This window comes from Rhea pennata, chromosome 1 (assembly GCF_028389875.1).
Source record: "Rhea pennata isolate bPtePen1 chromosome 1, bPtePen1.pri, whole genome shotgun sequence".
Classification (NCBI taxonomy): domain Eukaryota; kingdom Metazoa; phylum Chordata; class Aves; order Rheiformes; family Rheidae; genus Rhea; species Rhea pennata.
In genome coordinates, this window is record NC_084663.1 from 4507644 (window position 1) to 4532253 (window position 24610).

Genomic DNA, 24610 nt, shown 5'->3' on the forward strand with positions numbered 1-24610 from the left:
CACTAATTGAAATTCAGCACACAGAGTTACATCAGTGCAGTGTGATGGCTGAGAATACAAATGCACAAAGCCTGGAGGGGGAGCAGGAAGGGAGAATTTTCAAGTTTTCAAAGGCTTTTAGCAAATGTGATTGGGATTTCCTTATGTGTTGAAGTGGTGTAACATGGTCATGCGCCCAAAATCTTTGTCTAAGGGTTGCAAACTGTTCATGAGATGAATATCTGCCCCTGCCAGAGGGTTTAACAGTGAAGGTGAGCTTAGATAACTTGAATCTTTGAAACTTCACTACTTATCACTGAGAGGCCTTATAGTCCCCCCAGCCTTCAGCTGCCGTCCTAGAAGGGAACATGTTTCCTGTAGGTCTTAATGACTTGTCTACTCATGCTTTGCAGATGTTTCAGGTGCCCTAGAAGACCTCAACTGGCTCTAGGTACCTCTGAATGAGCAGTTTGGTGGAGCTTTAGGTTTCCATTGGCTGTGACAGGAGGTCATCTGCCCAGATCACATGGAGATACCTGTACATAGAGAAAGGTCTGTTGTTTGAACAGAGGTGAGATGTCCCAGTGTATGGGAAATACGCATGTAGGGCTGGCAGATATGACACAGGCTTTTGTGAAAACCATGCCTTTGGGGAGCAGCAGCTGGAGACCTGATGAGAAACTGTTGGATGACAAAAATGAGACTGAGTGCTTGTGTTTAGTCAACTGAATCATGTCCCTGAGTCATTCTTGGAGATCCAAGAATGCACCCTATTAGCTGATACTGGTCTGGTGTCTCCAGTAAACAGTTACCTACTTTTGAATCATCTCCAAAAGAACATGTCAGCCTGTGGTTTGGGGGCAGTGACTGTTGTGGAGTCAAGCTCCTGCTCTGCAGTAAGCATCCCTTTGGAAACCAGGCCAACCAGGTGACTATAGGAGGTCTTGCCTTCAAAGCTTGATTTTAGGAGACACATGATCAGAGAGGTTGCAATTTGTCTGAATCCTCTGCAGTCCCTTCTGCTACTGAGCTCCACTTTAAAAGAAACTGGGTTTCTGCCTATTTCAGTGGTGAGAAAGGCATGGATGAGGTCATTTGCGGGGCAAATCTTTTAATCTCACTGTGCCTCAGCAGGGGCACTTCACTCCTTCCATCCCTTGTCCTGTAAGAGCAAAACCCCTTTGATAACAGAAGCTATGTCTCAGCCACTTTGGGCTTCACTTGGCACTTTGCTGCATTCAGTTCCCCTTGTACACACATGGGCAACCTTGCTATTACTAAAAATGAATAATTTTGAGCAGTTTTGTTTATTTTGATCCTGAGAGAAGGCACCGTCTCCTACTCTATTTGCAGATAGCTCCTCCTAAAAGGAAGTCTGATCTCAAGAACTGTTTCTAACCAGAACTGTAATTCCAGTGGTGATAACAACAATAAACATAGCAATAACCATGCCCAAATATAGCACTTGGCATTATTTTTCTTGTTCAAGTATTACTTCCTGTGACTGTCATTCTTTGCACGCTTCCAAATCCCGGCATTTAAAAATGAGAGTCACTTTCAACAACACCTTTTATCCAACAGAAATTATTTCCAGTAGATTGCACTGCAAACTGCAATGTTGTACCTTGTCCCATCAAGGTAGAGGTAGGGAGAGCGAGTGAATCGTGTGTCTCACGTAGTCCTGAAAAGAGAGTGCATCACCAGTGCAGGGCTTAGCTGTACACACAAATTTCACCTCATCCTTTCCCCTCTCCTCCGGAAAGAAACACCTTCTGAGGGGCCTGGGCAGAGGGGAAATGAGTTTCTAGTGAAAGATGTGGCTTGCTTAGTTCCCAGAAGGTGCTGAAACCACTGGATGTGGGGCTGCGTTACAGCTAGGTGAAACAACCACTGTAGGCCCAGATGAATGTCACTGTTTCCTTCCCAAATAAGTCAAAACTAGGTTGAAATACTAGCATTTTCCAGAGTAGCTATCCCTCCTTAAAAACATGCCACTGCAAAGACCTCATTTTGGTATTTCTAATCCAAAGGAAATATTTTAAAATTCCTGAATTTAGTAATTTTCTGTTCAGTTTTTTGGGGGGAGGAGTTGTTTTTCCATAAAAATTAACCTCAATCATTTTAGTTATCACAGATCATCTGTGCTTGGGTTTAATTGTTTCAGACTGTTGTTTCCCTTTTGCCAAACACTGCATTCAGTTCTCTCACTGGATGAACATGGTGCTTAGTGGGAATCAAGTCCTGGGTGTATCATGGAAAATGTTGTCCATACTGGGACATTGCCTCACAGTTGTAGAAGCAGGCCAAAGACACGGAAAACAATTCTTGTGAAGTCCTCATAATAATAAAAATAGGCCAAGCATGAGATCAGCATGACCCAAGCAAAATTTCTGTTTAACAAAATTCTGTTTAACTCAGGAAGGTGAAGGAAGAAGTGAGAGCTGGTGAACACAAAGTTGATACTTCATAACTGTTCAGATGGCCAGATAAGGAGGGATGGAGAGCACCAAGGATGCTTTCACCTCTTATTGCCGTCCTTACTATCACTATCTGGTATAGCTAACACTCATAACGTGGTGAAATCACACAAACCCTGGAGATATGCTTGAATAGCCTTTGGAAAAATTGGAGTGGCTTCTTTGAAAAGCATGGCAGCAACCCTCTTTAGGTGTGTGCCAACCATCAGGCAGCACTGTCTGACCCTGAAGCTTCTTGTCTGTCCAGATGTGCTCAGCAGCTGTTTTCTGGGCAATACCCAGTCGGGACCTAGGGCCTGGGCACACTGCTGCCAAAAGAAGTCCCCATGTCTCACTGGAGGAGGGGAGAACCAGCTAGGGCAGAGCAGGAACTGCCTAGGACAGCTGGTAAGAAACGCCTAGCTGGCCTTGGGCCTGGAAATGCCCTCCCACAGCCTGGAGTCACCTGCTCCGGGTGGATGCAGGTGGCTCATTTCCTCCTAGGAACCACAGCTGTGAATTCTCCTTGGCTTTATTGCGAAGGAGTGGCTTGACCTCCCTGTGAGGCAACAGAGGAAAGACCAGTATTTTATTAGCCACATCCACTATACTTTAAACTTGTGACTGACGGGATTTACAGCCTCCCTTATCAGTCTGTGTTTCTTGCTGGGTAAAGCTGATAGCTATTGGGCGCAAACTATCCTGCTGGAATAGCAATACCTTGCTTCTTACTTAGTACAAGGAAAGGCAATAGCTTCTTTTTTTAATGACTACTAATACCTTGAATGACAGGTAAAATAGGTCAGGTCGGGGTGTGCTCTTTTACGTCTTTACATTATATCTTTTATACTGAAAGATAGACCAGCCAATTAATAGATAACAGTACACCGTGACAGGCTCACTGGCCCTCTGGAGTGCTGTTTTCAAATAATCACAGACAGATTTGTAGTCCAGAGAGGAGCATCGTGATAATTTAATCTGGCCTTCATGCATATCAGAAACCCTGTATTTCCAGTACCACTGCAAGGTCTTTGGGTCAAAGACCCATACTCATGGGGTTGCATTTGAACCTATGCCCTGGAAAAGGAAAAATCTTCTTCTTTCTTCTCAGACTCCAGAGGCACTGAAAAATCAGAAAAAAAGGCTTGAAGGTATTTCCTAGCCCCTAATCTGCTATGCTCCCCTCTACAGGAGGTCAGAAGGCACCCTGCACTATAAAAAAAACCCCACTTAATTCCATTCTTGTACCTTAAATAAAATGTAATGTTTTTCTAGAAAGTGTTCCAACTCGATCGGAAAAGCAGGACTGATTCACTAGCAAGCTGATGAGATGGTCACGTTCACCCCCTCAGGCTCCAGCCTTTGCGTCTGTGAATAATCACCGTGGAGTGGCAAAAGCAGGATCCTAATGGGATTCAGAGTGGTTTCTCATCTCACATCCCAAAGGTCAGCAGTCTCAGCCCATTACAGCCACCCTGGCTTAAAGTTACACTCCGGACTTGCGAAGCCGAACACTAACAGCAGCGAGATCATCTCCTCATCTGTACCAGCCACGCTGGTGACAGGTTTAGTGTGCCAGAGAATAATAGTACACATTTGTACAGGGAGAAAACACCCAAAATATAATATTTGCACTTCTTTATGTGTGTGTTGGTATGTATAGACTTATTTTATTCCGGTTGCTGGTTTTCCTACCTTGCAGTTTTTCTCCAGAAAAAGCTCTTCTTCATGTCTCAGATGTGCTGTTGGCTGTTTGATGATATTAACTGTGTCCATAGTCATGACTGCTGTAGGGTCTTTAATGTGAAGGTTGCTGGAGCTGCTTGGTGGGATGTGTCCCTTGAGCGATATTCTGAATCTGAAAGTACTTGATTTTATATACTTTAGAGAAAGATCTGACACAATTCTGTCATTACTTCCCCCAACTTCCTCTCCCTCCTTGCTGTTCACTCCATCTGGGTTTAAGTTCCAAGCTCTTCCACAGGCTTTGTTTGATATTGGACCAGCAGCTCTACTGCTTTGCATTTCTTTCCCCCAAGAAAATGCAGCAGTTTTGAGTATCCCAGCTCAAAACTTATCTATCTTCTCTGCAGGCATGATTCCAGTGACCACAGGCTACAATTCTCATGTTTTATTGCTTCACGACAACCCTATGGAGTAGGAACAGTTATTCCTGTGCATGACATAGCAGGGTCAGGAGGAACAAAATCTGAAAGCTCAAGAGGTATTTGGGTGAGCGGCTTCCTGGGACTTCAGCAAGAAAGCCAGGAAACTCTTGATGGCTGGAAGTACCACCTGACTGATTTGCTCAGACTCAAAAAAATTCTCTGTTAGAGCAAGGTGGGGAGCTATTACAATGACAGAAGAGAAGGTCATGACAAAAACTTTGCTATGTGAAGGAGGAGAAAGGAGAAATACTTTTCTTCTTGCTAATTTTATTTTCCAGCTTATTAAAGCTCCACTTCAAATTAAATCTAGCTTTTATTTTCAGTGGCAGCTGAGGAAATACACTTTCAGTTGAAAAACAGGCGGTTGCTCTCTGAGACAGACTTCCCCTTTGGGGCTGCCAAATCTCAATGCAACTCTCAGCTCTGTCCTCATTTAACCTGTCTCAGAGCCAAAAAATACTCAAATAACTGTCTGCTTCATGCACTGGCCATTAGCTTGGCTAACACTGATCAGGCAAATTAATTCCAGTGAATTTAAACTAAACCTTCCTGTGGCTGTCAGGCAGCTAGTTAAGACTTTCAGCTTACTGGAAAGAAAATGGAAAAGCTAAAGAAATCGAAACAAAAACCATCTCAGAATGTATGGGTGCAGTTGTCTTTGTTGTTCTCTGCAGCGTGGAGGTCCCACCAGCCAGGCTAGCTCTATCTTGTCCTCCTCGAAGAAGGGACTGCGGTGATATATTCCCAACATTCTTACCTTGCCTACACCAAGATTTCCCAGGACACATTTACATTTCCATGTTATGCCCTGAAGCTCTCCCCTGTATGCCTTATCCCAGTGCTGGTGTGTTAGCCCAAGTGAGGAAGGACGTGAAAGCCTTTTCTCCTCATCATGTTAAGGACAGTGAGGGAGGAAGCTGTAGATTTTCCTTGGATCCTGCCCTTCTGTGAGCTGGTTCCTTCCAGGGAATAGCAGGCAAAGCTATCTCATACCCTTTTTAATAGAATCACAGAATGGGTAAGGAGATCATCTGGTCCAACTCCTCTGCTCAAATAGACCTCTATTGAGGCTTTGTCCCATCCCATGGGACACAGGAGTTCATGAAAGCAAATACAGCAGCTGTCTCATGCCACTTGAAGGGACAAGACACTGTCTTACAGCAGGAGATAGTGTGTCTGGTAATACAACATCTTTGAACCTAGTCTGAAGATGGGTACTGCAGCAGCTTGTGTCCACACTGAGACCCCACGTGTCAGGCAGAAACAGCTTGCCTCACTGGTTTCAGGGACATTGCTTGTGGATATATCTTTTTCGCATCTCTTAGTTCATCCTTAAAAGACAGTAAGAGAATGATTTTCCCCTAGAAGGCACATTGCAACCTGCTGACAAACGGGGTTGTGTATAAGCTAAGCTGGGTATTCTTATCGTTACTGTTATTAATACTGCTACCCTTATGATCATGATATTGTGAGGTTTTTCAGAAGTCTGTTAATCCACACGCGGCATCTCTCTGGAAGACACAAGTGGTAAAAAAAACATTTCTCTTGTACCCAGACATTGCACTGGAGGTGGGAAGACAAACGTAGGAATCCCCCAAAGGCTGATAGAGAAGTGTTACATGAATTGCAATTAGTATTCATCTCCCTGAGAGATAATGACAAACCCTGCAGTCATTATTTCCTCATTTCAAATGAAACGTCCTGAAATACACACACAGGGACATGCACATGCAAATATATATGTGACGGTGTGGGGGTAAATATGAAAGTATCTTTCTGTAGCCGTGAACCCAGGAAGGACAACAACTGTAAGTATAGTTGGAAAAATTAGCCAAGCTTTTGAGCATATAAGATACCAGAGATCTGAGGAAAGGCCCGCATGCCCGGAAGTTTCTCTGATTCTCCTTATCTCACTGGTTGACTCTAATAAAAGATGTTGAATCTATATATAAATATTTCCTAATTATGTATTCATATCCATATATGTGTATTTGCACACATGTTTATCTATATAAAGAGAAGTCAGCAGGGATGAATATTTTTAACTTTTAATCTATCTTTAAGGCCAAATTCAACTTTTATGTAAGCCAAGCCCTGGTGCAGTAGATTCACCTTCAGTGCAATTATTTTCTAATAACACTCATATTTTGTGTAAGCAGCTGCTTTGCTTCATGCCTCCTGCAGACCGGTATCTGGTGTAACTCCAGGCAATGTCTAGCACACACGTCTCGTTGAATGCCTACCTAAAGGAGGGAAGACACTGCACTGAGACTTAAAATGAGGACCTGATGAAGAGAAACATCAATTCAACATTGTTCAATGGATGCTGGCTGCAACATCAGCTGCCTCCTGAGGGTGGATAACAGAATGCAGGATGGCATGTATGTACTCTTAGTGGACCTGGTGCAGAAAGCTATTTCAGACATAATAAAATGGAGGAGATAAGCTATAACCAAAACAGATAAGACAGAAGAACATTCCCAGGCTTTGCAACTGCTCCAGCTAAAACCCACGTGCAACTTGAGTTTGGGATCCTTTACAAGGATGGCCACTGTCACCACAGCAAAGGAACGCAGACTCTGTTGTCACTATGCAGCATGGGTATGTTATGATTGATGCTCCAGCTCCTTTAGCACGGTGACTGTGGTGGCCAACCCCACTGCCATTTACGCTCAGTTTTCCCTAGTTTGCAGACTGCTCTTAGGTCACCACCTGCCCTTGTGGCTACCACGACTGAAGAAGCCCTGGCAGGGTTGGACAAGCTGCTGCATCAAACCAACATCCTTTAGTGAAGTGAAACTGAGACACAGCATGATGTCATCTGCAACAGATTGTCACAGACAAGTTATCACTCCTAATGCAGGCCTAGCTCCCTCCCCGTGTTGCTCTACGGGACTGTCAGGCTTTGTCTGGGATGTCGCTCTCTGTCCATCCATCTGCTAGTCTAGCATTAACTGAGTTATCCTGGAACAGAATACACACTGTTGTGCCTTGTTGTCCTCTCAAGAGCCAACATCTGCACCCATAGCAGAACAGGAGAAACCAAAACTGCAAGGAGATGACCTCCAAGGCTACGAGGATCTCTACTTCTCCACTGAGCTCTGCTCTGGTTTAATTTCCTCCTGTCTTCTCCAATTCTTCTGACTCATTAATGCCACCACTCATGACTGGACCCACCCTGACCCACAGTTCCTGGGGCCATCATGGCCAGGATGAAACAGGCAATGCCAGCTCTTATCCTCCATCTTCTCTGAGGTGCCCTGGTCAGCAGTAAAAGAACAGTCAACCTTTGGGCCAAAGGCAGTTCCTAACCACCAGGGCAGGGAGGGCTCATACAGCTTGCCATCAAGTTAAAGAGCAAGGAGACTCTCCCTTGCACACACCAGCTGAATAAGCTTATATGGGGATTGCATTAGGGGGTGGATCATGGAACAAACCCTGGAAGTCCTTTCTAGCCTGTATTCCTGGAGACTTAATGAGTTTAGGAATTTAACCAAGTTGAGGCTGGAGCTGGGTGAAAATCGTGCAAACCTACTGTTTAAGAAGGTTGGGATCAAGCTACAGCCTGAATGGGTTAAATATATCCATCAGGAACTGGCAATTACAGGATGTCTTTGCTTCTGTTTCCCAGCTGTTTTCACAAAGGGTATGTTGCTGTCTGAGTCTGCCCCAGCCCGACTGTCTGCAGTAAAGTCAACATTCCCAGACGGGCTCCAATCGGAGCGTCTCCGCTTAGCTGAGCAATGGGCTCTGCAACACCTGCCCTGGGCAATGCTGGCTAAAATCCTCTTCTGCCTTTTCACTCAAGCTCTGGACTGCGAAAAGTAACCCAGTGTGACTGTCAGGTAGCTGCAGTAAAGCCCCCGGACAGGGTCAGGCTGTAACAATAATTTTTTTAATGAATGAGAGGGCTTTGAATGATCTCATGGTATGTTGATAATTTTATTCTCATTCTCGCTAGCTGATGAAAAAAAGAAAGGGATAAATTGTGTACTGCTGCCTGATCCTGAATAAACTGGCTGGAAACTTCACAAGATACATGCAACATAATCAGACTAGAGGGAGACCTTTCTACCAGATGTCTGAAGCCAAGATCAGATAAAATTTTCAGCAGGGTCTGATTTATGGTCTGGCTTGACAAATATTCATACGGGTGTGAAAAAGCTTTTGAAGATGGGCCATGGAGCATTGCAGCCTTGGTCGTTTTGGTCGTAAGCTTGCTGTATCTCAGATTGGTTTGATATTTCAGTTCATTTCAGCTCCAGGCTAATTTTTCTTGCTTCAGTTAAACTTCAGGTTTGAGGCTGAAGATGTTTCACACATGACAGATTGACGCTTGGTATCTAAGGGTCTTGCAACACTGGCTGTGACCGAGTTTCGTCCAAACTATATGTTCGAATGAATCAATCTGATAGATTGAAACAATTTCTGTTGGCTGTTTGACACCAGCCTCACCTTACTATCAGCAAAAAGATCAGTAACGAGTAATTTCTAATAAACCCACAGAGTCCTGCCTTGTCATGTAAGACCTCTGCCCTTTGCTTGCTTTAAAACCTGCATTTCTGTGGTTCCAGATGCCAGAGGTAACGGAAGACAGTCCTGCTTGTAGTTTTAATCATTTAGTGTGCGTGCAGAAATCCGAATGCAGACACAGGCATCTGAGGACAGGGGAAGAACTGAGGGCAAAGACAATATAAGGTTGCAAAAGACGCATCTCCTGACAGCTGTGGTGCAGAGAGCTGTGTTGCATAATTCTGGAAACCTATAGGAATATGAAAGAAAGGAAGCATTTCATGTATACCCAAGGCAAGGAGGCTGTCAATTATTTCTCAGTATTTTCTGGAGTGTTTTTTCTTGGAATAATCAACATTGCCTGATTGCATTATCTTTGGAAATATGATCTGGAATGCAGCATTCGCAGTCCCACATGCACTAGTGTATCCTGTGTCTCTCTAACAGTAGCAGTAGTGGCTGAAAATGCCTGTCTGTCTAGGAAAACACATGAAATTTGGGTAACGTGGAGATTACAAAAAAGAAGAGTCTGGGATGACAGCTTGCTTCCCTTGTGTGACTGAGAGTGTGCCTCTGTGTAGACTTTTTTCCTATATAGTTATGAAAGTGACTTAAAGACAAATGCTGTCTTTGCAAGATCCAGTTCCCTTGTTTATATAGGTAAATAACGATGCTACCAATGTCTTACGTAGTGTTTTCAGCCCCTGACCTCGAAGAGCTTTACAAAGCATGAGGAGGCAAGAGTGAGGAATCAGAGTCAGCTTTTTGCAAATGGGGAAATAGAGGCATGGAGAAAGAAAGTGACTGCTTCTTGAAGGTCATCATCAGCCATGGAGGTGAAACCTTAGCCTTAATCCCATGCTACGTGCCCTGACAACACTGCTTTTACAAAGCCATATTTTTTTCAAAGTGCCTGCAGTTGCCCAGGTCTTCATGACTTGGCTGGATTACTGATCTTTTGAATCTCCTTTCTAGCCTAAATATCTGAGTTTGTTTATGGGGAGAAGAAATTTGTTGCCCGCTGCGGGTTGACGTGGCTGAAGGAGCACTGAAAGACAGAATCACAGAATCACAGAGTCATGGACTCATTTAAAAACCTCATCTTGAAGCCAGCTGATGGCACACACATTTGACCAAAAACACCTGATAAAGATTTTCGGATGGACAATTGCTATGAGCTTGTGGAAGTTTACACAGATTTTGAGGCAAACAGCAAGCCAAAATAGACTCCCTACAAGAACGAAAGCCAGCAGTGGGTTGCTGTGGCACGAGGCACTAGGGTGCCTTCCCATCTATTTTTGTCTTTCTTTAGTTTTGTTACATCACAGCCCAAATTTCCAGAGAAATACCAGCTCTATTTGAGTTTGTTTCAGGGCGCAGCTTCTAATCCCCTTAGTGGTTTTGGATAGGAAGCATTTAAAATGGGTAAGATTTCTATGCATCATTCATTAACTCTGGAAATCTGACTTTCCTGAAGATACTTATGGGGTGCAGGAAACAAAGAAATGATTAAAAAAAAAAAGGAAAAGAAAAAAAGTGAAATGAAAGAAAAAAATGCTGCTGGTATATATGTAGATAATTATATTTTTCCTTGTTGACGTTTGCTGCTCTGCTTGCTTAGTAAGCATGTTTTGCCAGTGTGTAAAGAAGAGGGTGAAAAGGTTGGTAACATTGGCCAAATAAGCCCATTCCACTCTCTCCAAAGCCTTTTCTCTGTTTCTGCAAACTTGCGTGTGGAATGAATCTCTAAACCTAGAACTCCTTGGATCAAGTAGAAAAGTCTTTCTCTTTTGATCTTATGGCATAAAGCCCAGGCAGTCTGCCAGGAGAGCCTAGCTATTGGTAAAATGCTTTCCAAGAGTTAAGCCCTCTGAGTCCCTTTAGGAAAGCTGGGCCAGAATTTCAACAGAAGCAGCTATCCTCAGCTGTCATAGCCATTGCTATAGTGAAGATTGTATCTCGAGACAAAAGAGAACCAGCAATGAAAAGGATGTTTCTAGGTAAGAAAGTTCTCAGAGGAAAATCTGTTTCTAAGATCATCCCTAAGTAAAATGTTACCAACTTGTAAAATGGAGAAATCCTCATTATTAGCTACTGAGGGCTGAAAATGGCTTGTTGTCTCTTGAATGTAGATGCTAAGGTGACCTAGACCTGCTCAGCGTTTGCACGTGAAGACACCACACGCAAACTGAAGAAGTCAAGAGCAGGCATTAGACTCCAGGAAACGATGATTTGGGGAAGAAAAGAAAAAAAGAAAAAGGAGAAAACGCAACATAAAAAGCTATTAAGCGGCTTTGAGCTGGCAGAGGAGAAATGAGGAGAATTTTGCTCTGCTGATTCATGGATATAGACAATTACTCAGCTGTGTGTTGCTGACTTTGATGCCTGTTTACAGGGATTTCCCTACTATCAGCCATCGGGCAGCTGGGCCTTAGTGAAAAGAAGAATCACATAGTTTTATCACATGGCTAGTGGTGAAGATAGGCTGCACAATGAGCTACTTTCTTGCAGCACTGAAGAAGGACCTTTAGTCAGACTGAGAAAACAATATCATCTTAAAAACTCTCTGCTTCCTCATCTGGCAGTAACTCCCAAGGGGTCAGGCTGGCTGGGAACTGCTAGAAGAGTTACTTGCTTAGGGATTTTGTCCACTTGGGTACAAAAGCTAAGTTCACAACTCTGAAGTCCCAGATCAAATCTTTCTAGGCTATAGCGACCTTGAAGTGCAGGAGGTTAAAAGGGGACATGGATTTATTGTGACCTTAGTGCTACATACAGTGCTATCACATACCAGTAAATTCCCAGAGCTTTTCAAAGTCTGTGACAGGGGTTCACATGCCTTTGAGCAGAGGCAATGCTCACCGGAGTGATCTCACTCATCGAGGATGAAAGAAATGATAGCATCTTTCTATTTTGGTGGAGAAAAAATCCGTTTCAGGAGATACACTATCTCCCAGGCTGTGTGAGTGCCCTCTGATTGCTGCTGGAAAAGTGGACTTTCTACAAAAAATACAGTCGCAGGCACACGAGGAGAGGATCACAGAATGATTGAGGTTGGAAGGGACCTCTGGAGACCATCTAATCCAACCCCTTTGCTCAAACGGGGTCACCTAGAGCACGTTGGACAGGATTGCATCCAGGTGGATTTTGAATATTTCTAGAGAAGGAGACTCCACAGCCTCTCTAGGCAGCTTGTTCCAGTGCTGCTTTCCACTCTTCAAGGCCTGGTTTCTTGCCCTTGGGTAGTGAGGAAGACATATGTAGTTTCACTGGCTCCTTTGTAACCCACAGAATGAGTATGAAATGGTATCTCTCTGAGGAGCTGTTCCATGGATATGTCATCAGGATTGTACATTAGCCAAAGTTTCTTCCTTGTAAAAGTTTTGCTACTGCTTAATTGATGACACATCATTAGTTGAATATATTTACGTCTTTTTATGTTCCTGTGAAACTAGTAACATTAAACAGGGCTTAGCATTCCCAGTAAGAGGTCAAATCCCCCCTCCCTCCACTTCTTCTTTAGGAACAGGGAATATCTCCATGTGTGTGTAAAATTCAGCTCAAGATAGTTTTGCACAGTCAATTCAGCCTGTTGCTCAGGCTCCAGGCTGTGTGACTGCTGATGTGTTTGGCAACCTCTTTAACTTGCTTCTTCCCCAGCAAGGCACAAAGGATACGTCAAAAGGGATGTGAGATTTCACACGTCCTGGTCTCTCACAGCTCAGGGGAAGAAATGCTGCATTCAGTCAGAGCCAATTTGTGGGACATCCCATCAAGAGATAGACAGTAGAAAGCATCCTGCAGGCTGTCTCCAGTGACAGTTTTGGAGAGTGGAGGCCTCAAGAGAAGGGGTCAGATACCTTTTTATAGTCTGAGCTATAATAGCCTGGCTGGAAGTATTGAGCAAAACAGTCTTTTGGTGCAACATTCAAGAGCTCTGCTCTATTACTTGGTAATGGTCTCAAGGAATAGCCACATGGGTCTCCTACTGATTTTCATGGACTTGTCTAACTTGTCTATGCCCCTACAAAACTGTAACACAGGTAGGCTTTATCCCGGCAGATGGACCACAGATGCTTTGATCTCTTGGTCATAAACACATGCATGGCTGTTTCCGATTAACTTGGTGGGATGATTGGCTGCTCCTTTTCCCTGGAGAGGCCTGAGACATGCCAACAGGCACAGAAGACTGCTTATCTGTAATCACCCGATGTTCCTGCTTCTGGGGTGCAGCTGGGACTTGTGGACGTGTGTGCTTGTGCCCCCATCTAGTGGTTGTCCCCAAGCCTACAGTGCATCCCCTCCTGTTCCTCAGGTGCCACTCTGAGGATGAGGATGAGGATGGGAGGGCAAAGTGATTCTGCTGTTGATCATCTTCGGGATCTACTAGACTTGAGACTGTGCATGTCCCTTTGCAACCCAGATTTACAACACATTTCCCAGCAGCAAATTAATCACACATAAAATCCATGTTGTGAGAAAGGATCAAGATCTGATAGTTTCCTACTCCTGTCCAGGTTCCCAGAACCTGGTCTGGAGCTGCAGAATGTGTTGTCACATAGAGCCCATTACCTTGGCTAGAGCGGCAAAGAAATTAAGGGGAGAAAAGATTTTGGTAAGGATAAATCAAGTTTTCTTTGACCCTCCTGCTGAGGACTTGCTTTTGTGTAAACGAAGTTTTATTTTGCAATCTGTTTACAAAGCAAAAAATCACACAAAACCGCCACCAGATGGTGGGTCTAGATTCGAGATGCTTCTCAAGGCACAAAATGAATTTTCAAGCAGAGATGACGTCGTCTGAAGTGGAAGTGGAAGCTGTGTATAAATGTTTGGCCATTCTGTCAAAGGTTGAGATACAAGATGATGTAATTTTGGTGACAAACATAACTGGAATACTCTGATGAACCTAGGACATTCAAACAGTCATCTGCCTCTTACACAAATAAGCAATACTCATCAACTCTGGTGGTAATACAAAGGCTCTCTATTTCCTCTAGGTATTTTTACAGCTTTTGTTACAGCATTGTCTCAACACTTTATCAACCTTTCCGTATTTCCTTCCACAGCTCCTTAGTCAGGCAGGATGTCAGCATTATTCCCATTTGAATGATGGGAAAAAGTGCACCAAAGATCCCACAAGAAATAAGCAACAAAGTAGAGAACTGAACTTTGATTTCTGCTTGCCACTGAGCTCTCTTATCTTAGATATATCCGTAAAAACTCCACCATATCCCTAGAACCCAACAAGATAGAGAGGTCACCACCGAAGGCCAAGGCACGCCACCAGCACTGCTCGAATGCTTCCACCTCCTGAGGTGTCTGTGAGAGCAAAGTACCGTGTCTGACACTCAGTGGGTAAAAAGGACCACTCATTTTGCACTTAGATGATGCCTATTGCACTGTTGGGAAGTCAGGCTTCAAAAGAGGTGCTGGCAGCAGCTGGGAAGAGAGAACAGGAAATTCCCTTAGGGCATTACCTAAACTGAGTTGTCCCAGATAGATTTCTTCAAGCACTTACAGAAATGATTTCTGATAGTGATTTAAAACCACTGGGAAAAAACTTAAATTAATTCTTTCCTTTACCCTCTGTCCCTTCTTCCTTTGCTAACCATCCCAACCTTGCTGAAACTGGCTTCCCACACTACACAAATAGCAAGCCCCTAGAGATCTTAATTTTGCATAGTGAATAAATACATTTTAAACGCATCCCTCAGACTTTCTGGTTGCTTTTTTACAACATACCCGGGATACTTTTGGGGGTATAATATCATTTTTTGCAGAGAGAGCGCAAGTTGGATGAAGCATTTCTATTGTATGACTGCTTATGTTTGTAAGTACAATATCTTGTGTAAAAGACTGCTGATCAGGACACACTGATAGGAGAGGATCAACACTGACTGTCAGTCAAATATAGCGTCAAGAACAGTGCTCAGGAGTTGAAGGTAGGCTTGATGTTACTCCTGAATTTTGGTCTAATAGCTGAGGGCAAAGCAAGCTACCAGTGACCATGTATTATTTGCACTTTTCCAAAACGTTGCTATTAGCTCTTTGGTGTATTCTTTCTGGTTGTTTTGAAGTAATCTGCTGGCCTCTGAAGAAAAAAAGAGAAGATCCTTTGCTTTCTTTGTGTAGAAATTGGTAGGCTTTCTTCAGCAAGATTGCTTCATGCAATACTTATACCTCATCAGATTATAACACAAAATGACCATTACAGGATAGGCCAAAGGTCCATCTGAGTCCTGTGTCCCTTCTCCAGTAGTACTAGGGCTGGATGGAAGTGAAACATAAAGCAAGCACACAGTGATGCTCTCTGAGTTAACTCTCCAAGACTCCAGTGCTTCATGGCTCTTGGATTTCCAATAGCAGAGCTAACATATTTGTAGTTAATAATGCCTGATGTATTTTTATTTTATGGATTTATCTAATCATCTGTTGCAGCCATGTGAAATGTTCACATCTGCTGCACTTTATGGCACAGTTAAATCTGCAGGGTCAGGTCCACCTACTTCTATCTGTTTTGAACAGTTATCTGCTAGTTCCATCATTGATTTCCTTTAGAAAAAACACTGAAAGATCACTCCCTTTTCATCTCTTTCAGTTCACTTGTGATTTTCTAGACAACTCTCTTACCCCACTTACAATATCCTATTTCTAGCTGGGAAATCCTACTCCACTTAATTTCTTATCATGCACAGTTGGATCCATAACTCAGACCTCCTTACCACTCTTCTCTGTACCTTTTCCAGCTTGACTGGTCTTTTTTTTTTTTTTTTTTTTTTTTTTTGGAAAACAAGAACTATGCTTGATATTCAAGATGTGGAAAGGAGGTTGTGTGATTTAGGTTGGATATATGAAAGCTGGATGTCAAAACCTGAATCTCTTTTATGCTTGCTAGGAAAAAGCAGTCCCCTCTAGAGGTGATTCACCTCAGCCCTAGGTAGGGGTTCAAAACAGGACAGATGAATCGCTCTCCAGAAGACTATATTTTTCTTCACGCATTGTCAAGGAAGTTTTGTTTGACTAGTTAAAGTTGAGACATCCCAAGCTTTAATGTCTTTCTTTTGCTGTCAGGTTACATTTTGCTGAAGAAAGTTTATCTGAACTGAATTTTGCCTTTTTTTCTGACCCCCTTGATTTCCGGCATCTCTGCTCCGTCATTCTGCAAGCCTTCAGCCTAACACCAGACTCGTTTTCTCAGCTTTTGCTGGCGGATTCTGTGTTTATATTTCTGCTATTCTGATTTTCCTGCCTTTTCTTGTTGATCTTGTCTTTCTCAGGTTTTCCAATAAATCTGACTTTCCTTCCCATTCATCCAATGTCCTTCTTCACATCCACCTTGAGTTGTCCCCAGACTGCTTCTCCATTTCTCCAGATTCTCACAGAGGGAATTGGAGTGATGAATAATTTCTAGTATACACCCTTTCCAGGCCTTTTTCTACCAACAAGAGCAAATAGCACTGGGTAATGCCTTTCAAAGGGGCACTTAGAGTTAAAACATCCAGTCACCAGCTTTCTCGGACATGGTGGGGAGAAGGATGACCTGGTATATCTATTTTACCATCCTCTCAAATCAAGTTCGCTTATGAGAAGCCCTCTTGGCAAACACTGTCCATTTCAAAGAGTAATAAACTGGCCTTCTTGGATGTAGGCTGGTTTGCAGTGGGGCTGGAAGAGAGAAGAAAGAAGATTTTCCAAGCCCTGCAGTGATCTCAGATTTGATAAACCCACTCTTTTCCTTTCCCCTCCCTCCCTCACCTCCCAGGGGTACGACTCAAGTACTTATGAATGCAAATGCTTCTTGGGTCAAAAGCAGGTCAGAAAATGCTGTGCAGACAGGATAACACAGCCTCTGTTCCACCAAGGCACATATTACAATCCTCTGTTTCACTAGGGCACACATTGCAACATAAAAAAATAATAAAGCCTGTGCCCCTTAAGTGCCCTGTTCTCACCCTCTGCCCTCTCTTCACATCCCCCTCTTCCTTCTCTGACTCGCGTCCCATCCTGGCCCACAGAAGATTTGGCGCGGTAAAGTCACAGAAGCTGAAAAAATCAATATCAGACTGATCTGCTGAGCAGTCCTGGAACTGTGTTTCTAAAAATGGCCAGGGTTATATAATATTGGAGGGGTGGTGGAGGGGGGGGGGAGAAAGGATGGAAAAACACCATCAAAAGCTAATGCTGTGCTTGTTGGCCCTGACTTGCTGCGACGACAGAGAGGTTTCTCGGGAAATGCACCAACCTACTGCACAGCCCTCTGTGATAACACGTACTTGGTGCCAGTGGCTTTTGGAAGAGAAAACACAATTCTCTTTGCTTCCCAAGGCACAATGCCAGGTTGAGACCTTGCTTTGGCTCCTCATTCACCTATGTAAAATCCTCTTTAAGTCATTTGGGATTGTTTTGACCCTTATTTTTTGCCTTTCTGCACTCAGTGTAGGTAGTCAAGGTCTGGTACCCCTGGGCAGAGAGCAGCCCAAGCTTCTCCTTTCCATCTTTGGTTGCTGCAGTCATCCCAGTGATTAAATAAAGTCCCTTTGCTGCATGAATAGTGCTATGGGCTGTAGAAGACACACTGGCATAGCTTGTATTTAAGTGTAAATCCAGAAAAACTCCTCCAGATCCACACTGGTTTCCCCACCCTCATAGCACAGCCCACGTGGACCTCTACGTAATTCCATTTTTCTGATTGCTCCAGGGATGATGGTATCTTGTTAACTAATTGGCCCTCATGACAGTCCCATGTCACATCTAATTCAGGTCAGAGGGAGGGAAAAGCCAATGTCTATCATCACACAGGGAGTCAGTGGCAAATGGGGAACTTGGACACACTCTCCTTAGCTGGCAGGTTTCCACTGCTCTCCCTTCTGCTTATGGTGCCCTCAGGCATCGCTTGATTCACAACAATCTTTGTTGATTGACACAACAAAGACAATTACAAACTTTTGAGACTCAGGTCCCTGCTCAGCCTTCTGCAAAGATTCTCCAGGAAGCACAACCAGGCTTTGGAGCAGGGCTGCAGGACATTTGTACATTAGTTATACTTTTACCCTGGGTGACCAGCAGCTTCCTGATCTCTAAGTACTGATCCTATTTGTATTCTGACTGCTATGCTAAGAAGTATTGTACTGACCTAGCTACCCTCCTTACTGGAGATAATGATTACATAATCTAACTTATTATCTTACTTCCTGCTTTTAAAATTCAGAAACATATTTACACACTAGACCTGGAAGTCCATGGTTTAGTTACCTTAACAGACACTTTAAGAACTAGTTGGTAAGTAATACAAGAAATCTAAATCCATCTGTCCCTGTTTGTTTTCCCCTGAGCAATAGCTAACATAGGTCACACTACATTGTGAACAGAGAAAGCCATACTCAGTGAAGAATTATAATGACCTGAACTATAATGAGGCTGTAAAGGCACCTCTGGTCCAAATTCAACTCTTTTAACGTAATTTCCAGCCTGGACTACACTTAAGACTGCCCTGATCAAAACTGCCCCATGTGTAAAGAGGCTGGAATAGCACTGGATGCTTAGAAAGAGGTGGTATGGAAATAATATGGAAAACCAAATGCAACTGATAGAAATCATCCTCTTTAGGAGTGAAGCTAGAGGGGATATTCACCTTCTATAACAAGGAGTTATCTCCATCACTTCTGCTTCAATTCAGCAACACTGACCCATTCTTTAAGAACGTTTCCATAAATGCATGGAAAAAGAAGAGGTTTTGGGGGAGAAGAAGCTGAAAACCATGTCCCGCTGTATGAATACACTAAGTATCTTCACACTGCCACCTTCCAACTTTTTATCATCACAACCTGAAACTTCACTTAATAAAATTATCTGATGGTAAATACAAGAACATGATCTGTACCTAGTCGTGTGGGCATAGATTAACTTTATTGCTGCTCTCATGGCCTTTATAAAGAAAAGGATAATCAAATGTAATTCAGTGGATATATTTCTATTAAAACTCATGTGCCTGCAACTGTCTGGGTTAGAACATGCACAGGCTTAGTGTAATGCCATTCCAAATTAGGTCATTTTAAATGACACAACAATCATTGCTAATGCTGCTGCATCATGCTGGGCTGTCAGATAGATCCCAGGGCTTTAACACAATGTTATATATATATTTATACAGTTGCCCATACTTCTTTAATTAGGAGATGGAAATGTTAATCAGAGACAAAGGAGAAAATGCCAACAAAGGCAGATCATGCTTCCGTTCATACTGAGGCGTTCATTGCTGACAAGATAGAGCTGCATCAGCTTTTTCTTTTGCAGTTGTATTTGACTCTGTTAAATCCTATTGATTCATGATAGTAAATTGTCCAGAGTGATGTCATTTTCCAGGGGAGGCAGAGGGGCAGAGTTAGAGGGCTGGGGTATGCCTATGCTGTCAGCTCTGTTGGAGGCTGAGGCTACATTCGTGGCATGAAGCAACACTGACTAGATTGGCAAATCTCATGACTCGGCTTAGACAGAGATTTGGAAATGCTATGCAATATGAGGAAACCTAGAGATGGTTGTTCTTATTTGGCATGGGTCAATATTCTTGTTGCTCAACTGGAGGGAATCAGAGCACTAGGATGGTGAATACCACTGCAGCCCTCTTGGCCAGCTTTTCCAAAGTACAGGGTAGATGCAGGGGATGGGGCAACAGCAAGCAGTCTGGATGAAACTTGAATCAGAGCAATTAAGTCTGATTTATCTTCTCTTGGTAGGGTGTGCCCAAGTCATCTGTAGTATGTAGTGGAAGGATAAGTCTGAGATTTGGACTTTGTTTTTATGTTGTTTACTGTGAAAATGGGAAAGAATGAAATAAAGCATATCTGACATTCACCCGAAGGCAGGCTTGACCTTTGATTGTCGTGCTGAACATCTCTCAGTCTTAAGATGTGTTGGAGCTGGCAGCAAACATTATAGTTTGTGACCATATACGATCTCAGCCTTGGATCTTCTTTTCCTCTGTATGTTAGTTAACATAGTGACATTGGCTGTGATGAAGACTTTCCTGAGGGACCTTCCTGAAGACTTTCAAGAGGGACTTCACAGATCTGCAATGCTTGCCCAGCAAATCATTAGGTATGATTAAGCTGTGATACAGTATTTTGAAGTCCACCTGGACTGGACCACGTCGAATGACCACCTCAGTCTTTCTGCAGAGGATCTGGCATGCAGAGGAGAAAGAAGTGAGAGAAATGGAGCACAAGTCAGAAAGCTCGCAGCCAGATGTTGACCCAGAAAGCAGCCATCTGTACCACCATAGGAAACTGAGCCTCCTGTAAGCTGCGACAAACCACCTTAGAGCATTTTGATGAGAATAAATGTGTTCTAGAAATGAAAAATAAAACATGTTCCATCCCAAGAGACATAGCTTGCTTGGCAAAATCCCTGGTGCATATGCAATTAGGCTAGCAGTGCTTTTATTGGCCTAGTTTATACCATTGTAAGAGGCTGCAGAATTACCACGGTAGCAAAAAAGGCTTTGTCAGCACGCGTTGTGTCTCTACAAGACTAAGTTTCCCAGGCAACTGGGAGGTGAGGGTGGGGTGGCAGTGAGCAGCAGCCATCCACTCCCACTCCTCCACTGCAGCGTGGAGGTAACTTAAATATTTTTCTGTATCTTACTGTGAGTCCTTTTTGCTTCCTTCATCTTCCTTCCCGGTCAACAGTTAGCAAACTGCCACTGGCAGATGGGTTCATCAAACAAGGCAGATTCTTTCTGTTGGGCCATCTGGGTTCCTCTCTGACAGCAGTCTCTTAATGTGGCTTTAACCCATCACATAACATGCTCCTGTTTGCACCAGGCTGTCCCCATCCTTATGGGAGACATTTCTGTCCCAGCAATGCTAGTGTCCTCTGATGTAGACAGATCTTGTAGGTGTGTTGCTCAGAGATGCAACAATATTTTCATGACTGGAAACTGAGGCTGATATAAGATGACCTTGTTAAGCTTTAGGATTTTCCCACCTCTCCCATACACTATAGCTTTCCCCAGAAAACTTTGCTCTATGTCATTAGGACCAGAATGGAAAAGGGCAGGGACTGATTGCAAGGTTTTGTGGATTATGGACACATACTATGGGGAAAAAGCTATGGAAATAACCTGAAAGTGCAACTGATTGATTATAGTTTCGTTACGAAGAGTAAATAAAACCACTAACTATTACAACCCTCATTCAGCTCTGAAGTGTGGGACCTTCATGGGTAGTTCCTTCATGGCAGTTAAAATAAATGTTGTTGGTTATCTACAGAAGCGCTTCTACCAAAACCAGAGCCTGAAGTGTAGTTGCAAAAAAGGGCCATTTTAACCAGAAGTCTAGTGTAGACAAGTCCTCAGTGTGAAGTCTTAAATAACCACCGCAAAAATTTTTAGAGCCCCATATTCGTGATGGAAGGGATACTGCAAGCCCCATAATGGAATGAATGCTTAGCAATGAATGTTGAGCCAGCTCTCGATACCAAAGCAACCTTTCACGGGACAAGCAAGTTGGGCAGTATCTGTTTCAAGGTGCTGTACCTTCATATGGATGTTTATGCACTCCAAGAGTATTTATGCACATAATCATGTTTCTATGAACCCTGGTTGAATTTCCAGACAGCCTTAGATTTTCCATGCCCTTATTTTTCTTATCAAGTGTATAAACTGTGAAGTTACTAAGCTTGTTTCTCCGGTCTTGAAGAACTTGATGTTATTCTCTCGAAACTGACTGAGTCAATCTGGAGGCTTTCAGTTATGCCAAATCCCCAGGGAGATTTAGTTTGAAGTAATAGTACTGGTACACAATTTGATATCAAAGGGGAAATCAAAAGAAAAAAGAGTCTTTTGCAAATTTAAAATCCATGAGAATTGCCACAGTGCAGATTTAGAAAAAAAATCAAATCTTTTGGAAAATTATTTTGGAATATCTTTTGGAAGATATTTAGCTTTGGCAAACCATGTTGTTTTGAGCTGCCTCCTATTCCCCAAAGAACCTTCAGAGTAAAATAGAGAATTGTTTCCAAAAAAGAATAATTATAGCTTGCATAACACAGTCTTGCATTCAATTACAAAGTCAAATAAACGAATCAGGACATCTCGCTTGTACAAACAATGTCGAAAGTTGCAGGAGGGAGCGTTTCATGATACCTCAGTTCTATCTAACTTCATTTTGTTCTAAATTTGAAAGTTCAAGAGATTTTACCAAGCTTAAATAATCTTTATCTTTTTCCCCACTCTGCCTTGCTTAAGATCTAACCTGATACTGAATTCTGAGGCTTCGGGTAGAGAAAACAAAGGTAAAACTATCATAGTTTTCTCCTTGCATTTATCTGTGATTTCTCCGAAGTCTTCAATAAGTAAATAATTTTGCACCTTTTTCTATATTTATTTCTCTCCTCTCTTTATTTAGCTCATCTCTTTTAGGCTGCATAGTCTTTGGGGTATGGGGGTCTCTGCTATGGTTTTGAACACTGTGTAGGGGCATGGGGATCTGATCTTGGCTAAGTCTCTATGTGTGACTGCAAAACCCTGAGTAAACAGATAACAACCAATTCAAAGGTGGTTAGCTCTTTAGGTCAGATAATTGTTTAATACGGCTCATCCTAAATAACTCTGTTTTGTCATGTTTTGGAAGTGAGGTCTGATATGATAATTCTGGGGAAGTTTGCTCTCACAAAGCAAAAGCTTGTGGAGCAATGAGAAGAACTACTCTGAAGCGTATATGCCAGCACCCTGGAGCACTACCCTGTGGTGGCAATTATTGAAAAGATAGAATTTACTTGCAAACTCCATCATGTTGAGAACAAGAGGTGGCAGTTCGTTAGGAACCAGATTCAGATAAGCAAAATTACTGTTTTTCAATGGCCTTCTTTCATGGAATGGTGCACTGTTGTTCTACTGCTTGTGCATACTAAAACCTGTAAAGATTTTTCTAATGTTAGAGATCACAAAGGTGCTTGCAATCAGGCAGACCAGGACACTAGGTCAGTGTGTGCAGCTAGAGATGAAATGTATGGCAGACCCTCTTTCCTCAGATCCAAGTATGATGTGAGGTGACAACAGATCTGATGAGTTTTCCACATTTTGGGATTCCTGGAGGACTTGTTTTCCCTCATTGCCTATCTGGGAAGCAAGTGGCCATTTCTAGATAACTGAACCTCCCTGTGGTAAGCAAAAGTTTCATCTCTCCAGATGTTACCCACACTTACTTTCAAGTAGGGAAATACCAAGATATTTTCTCAGCTGTTACATTTCAAGGAAGGTGAAATGCTAGCTTCTTGCATAGTCATGTTGGAATCCTGTAATGCAATCTACCGTAAAGATAATCTAATCTAGGTTAAAAACAACTTCTATTTGGAGTGGTGATGAACACCTACCTCTGTGTCCACAGAACAAACACTATTTACTTTCTGCAAATGCCAGGGTCATTTGCAAGGCTGGAGAAAGCTCCATTTTCCCTTTTTACTTCGTTTCTGTAGAGACCACAGATGTCAGGACAGAGCTATTCTTTCCATTCTGGGAAGCCAACACTGAGACTGGATTCAATTTGCTGATAAAGACATCTTGTGTAGATATTTGCACAGAGTTGTTTGCCTGTGAGTTGGGAGCTGGAAATCTGATTAATATAGTTAAGAGAATCTAGGTAGAGAAGCAGCTAATGATATGTAGGTGCCTGTTGTAGAGTGAGTTATGTCACTCTCCAGACTATTGACCATGTTGACCAGCTTGATTCAGTTTTCTAAATACAGATATCTATGGAATTAATTGTGTGCCAGAAGTGCCGATTTCATTGACTATAAAGGGAACCTTAGTGCCTAGCCTGGGTGACTTTCATGTAGAAGAAATATATGGCTGATTGGTTTGGTGAACTCTGTCATAGGGTACTACAGTGAAAAGTATGACAGCTGAATCTCTGTAAAGCAAGTTATTTCTAGTGTATAACTTTGACAAACATGGAGAAGGACAGACAGGTGGATGCTTGTTTAATTCTTTAGAAAACAATAGCAAGAGGCTTATCCTCATTCTGAGCCCCACCAGCCCTGATATTCCTAGGCTCTGTTTAGATAATTGCTGATAAATATCTCCCAGTTTTCCCTGCTGTTTGATCTTCTTCAAAATCCTAGAAAAAGTTAGGTTTTGAATGTTCCCAAGGGATCCTGGGGAATATATTCAAGAGAAGTGAATTTGAACAAGGAACTCTCTGCTGCCAGTAGTTTTCCATTTTGGGTAGTTTTGTGGAATCTGTTCCCCCTAGATGAAGAAGTTAAGGCAAAGACCTTTTCCAACCTGATTAAGGTCCAGACACCATAGACACAAGTGGTGCAGTGTGCAGTGCCCTTCCAGATGCATCCTGCTATCCTGGTCATCATGAACACACCTTGCTGCATGGTACATGCTGGGACTCGAGGCTCACATGTTCTACAGCTTTGGTGTGACACCAAAAGCATGAGATCTTCATCTGGGCAACTAGAGGACCAGGACTGCAGGGCACACAGTACATC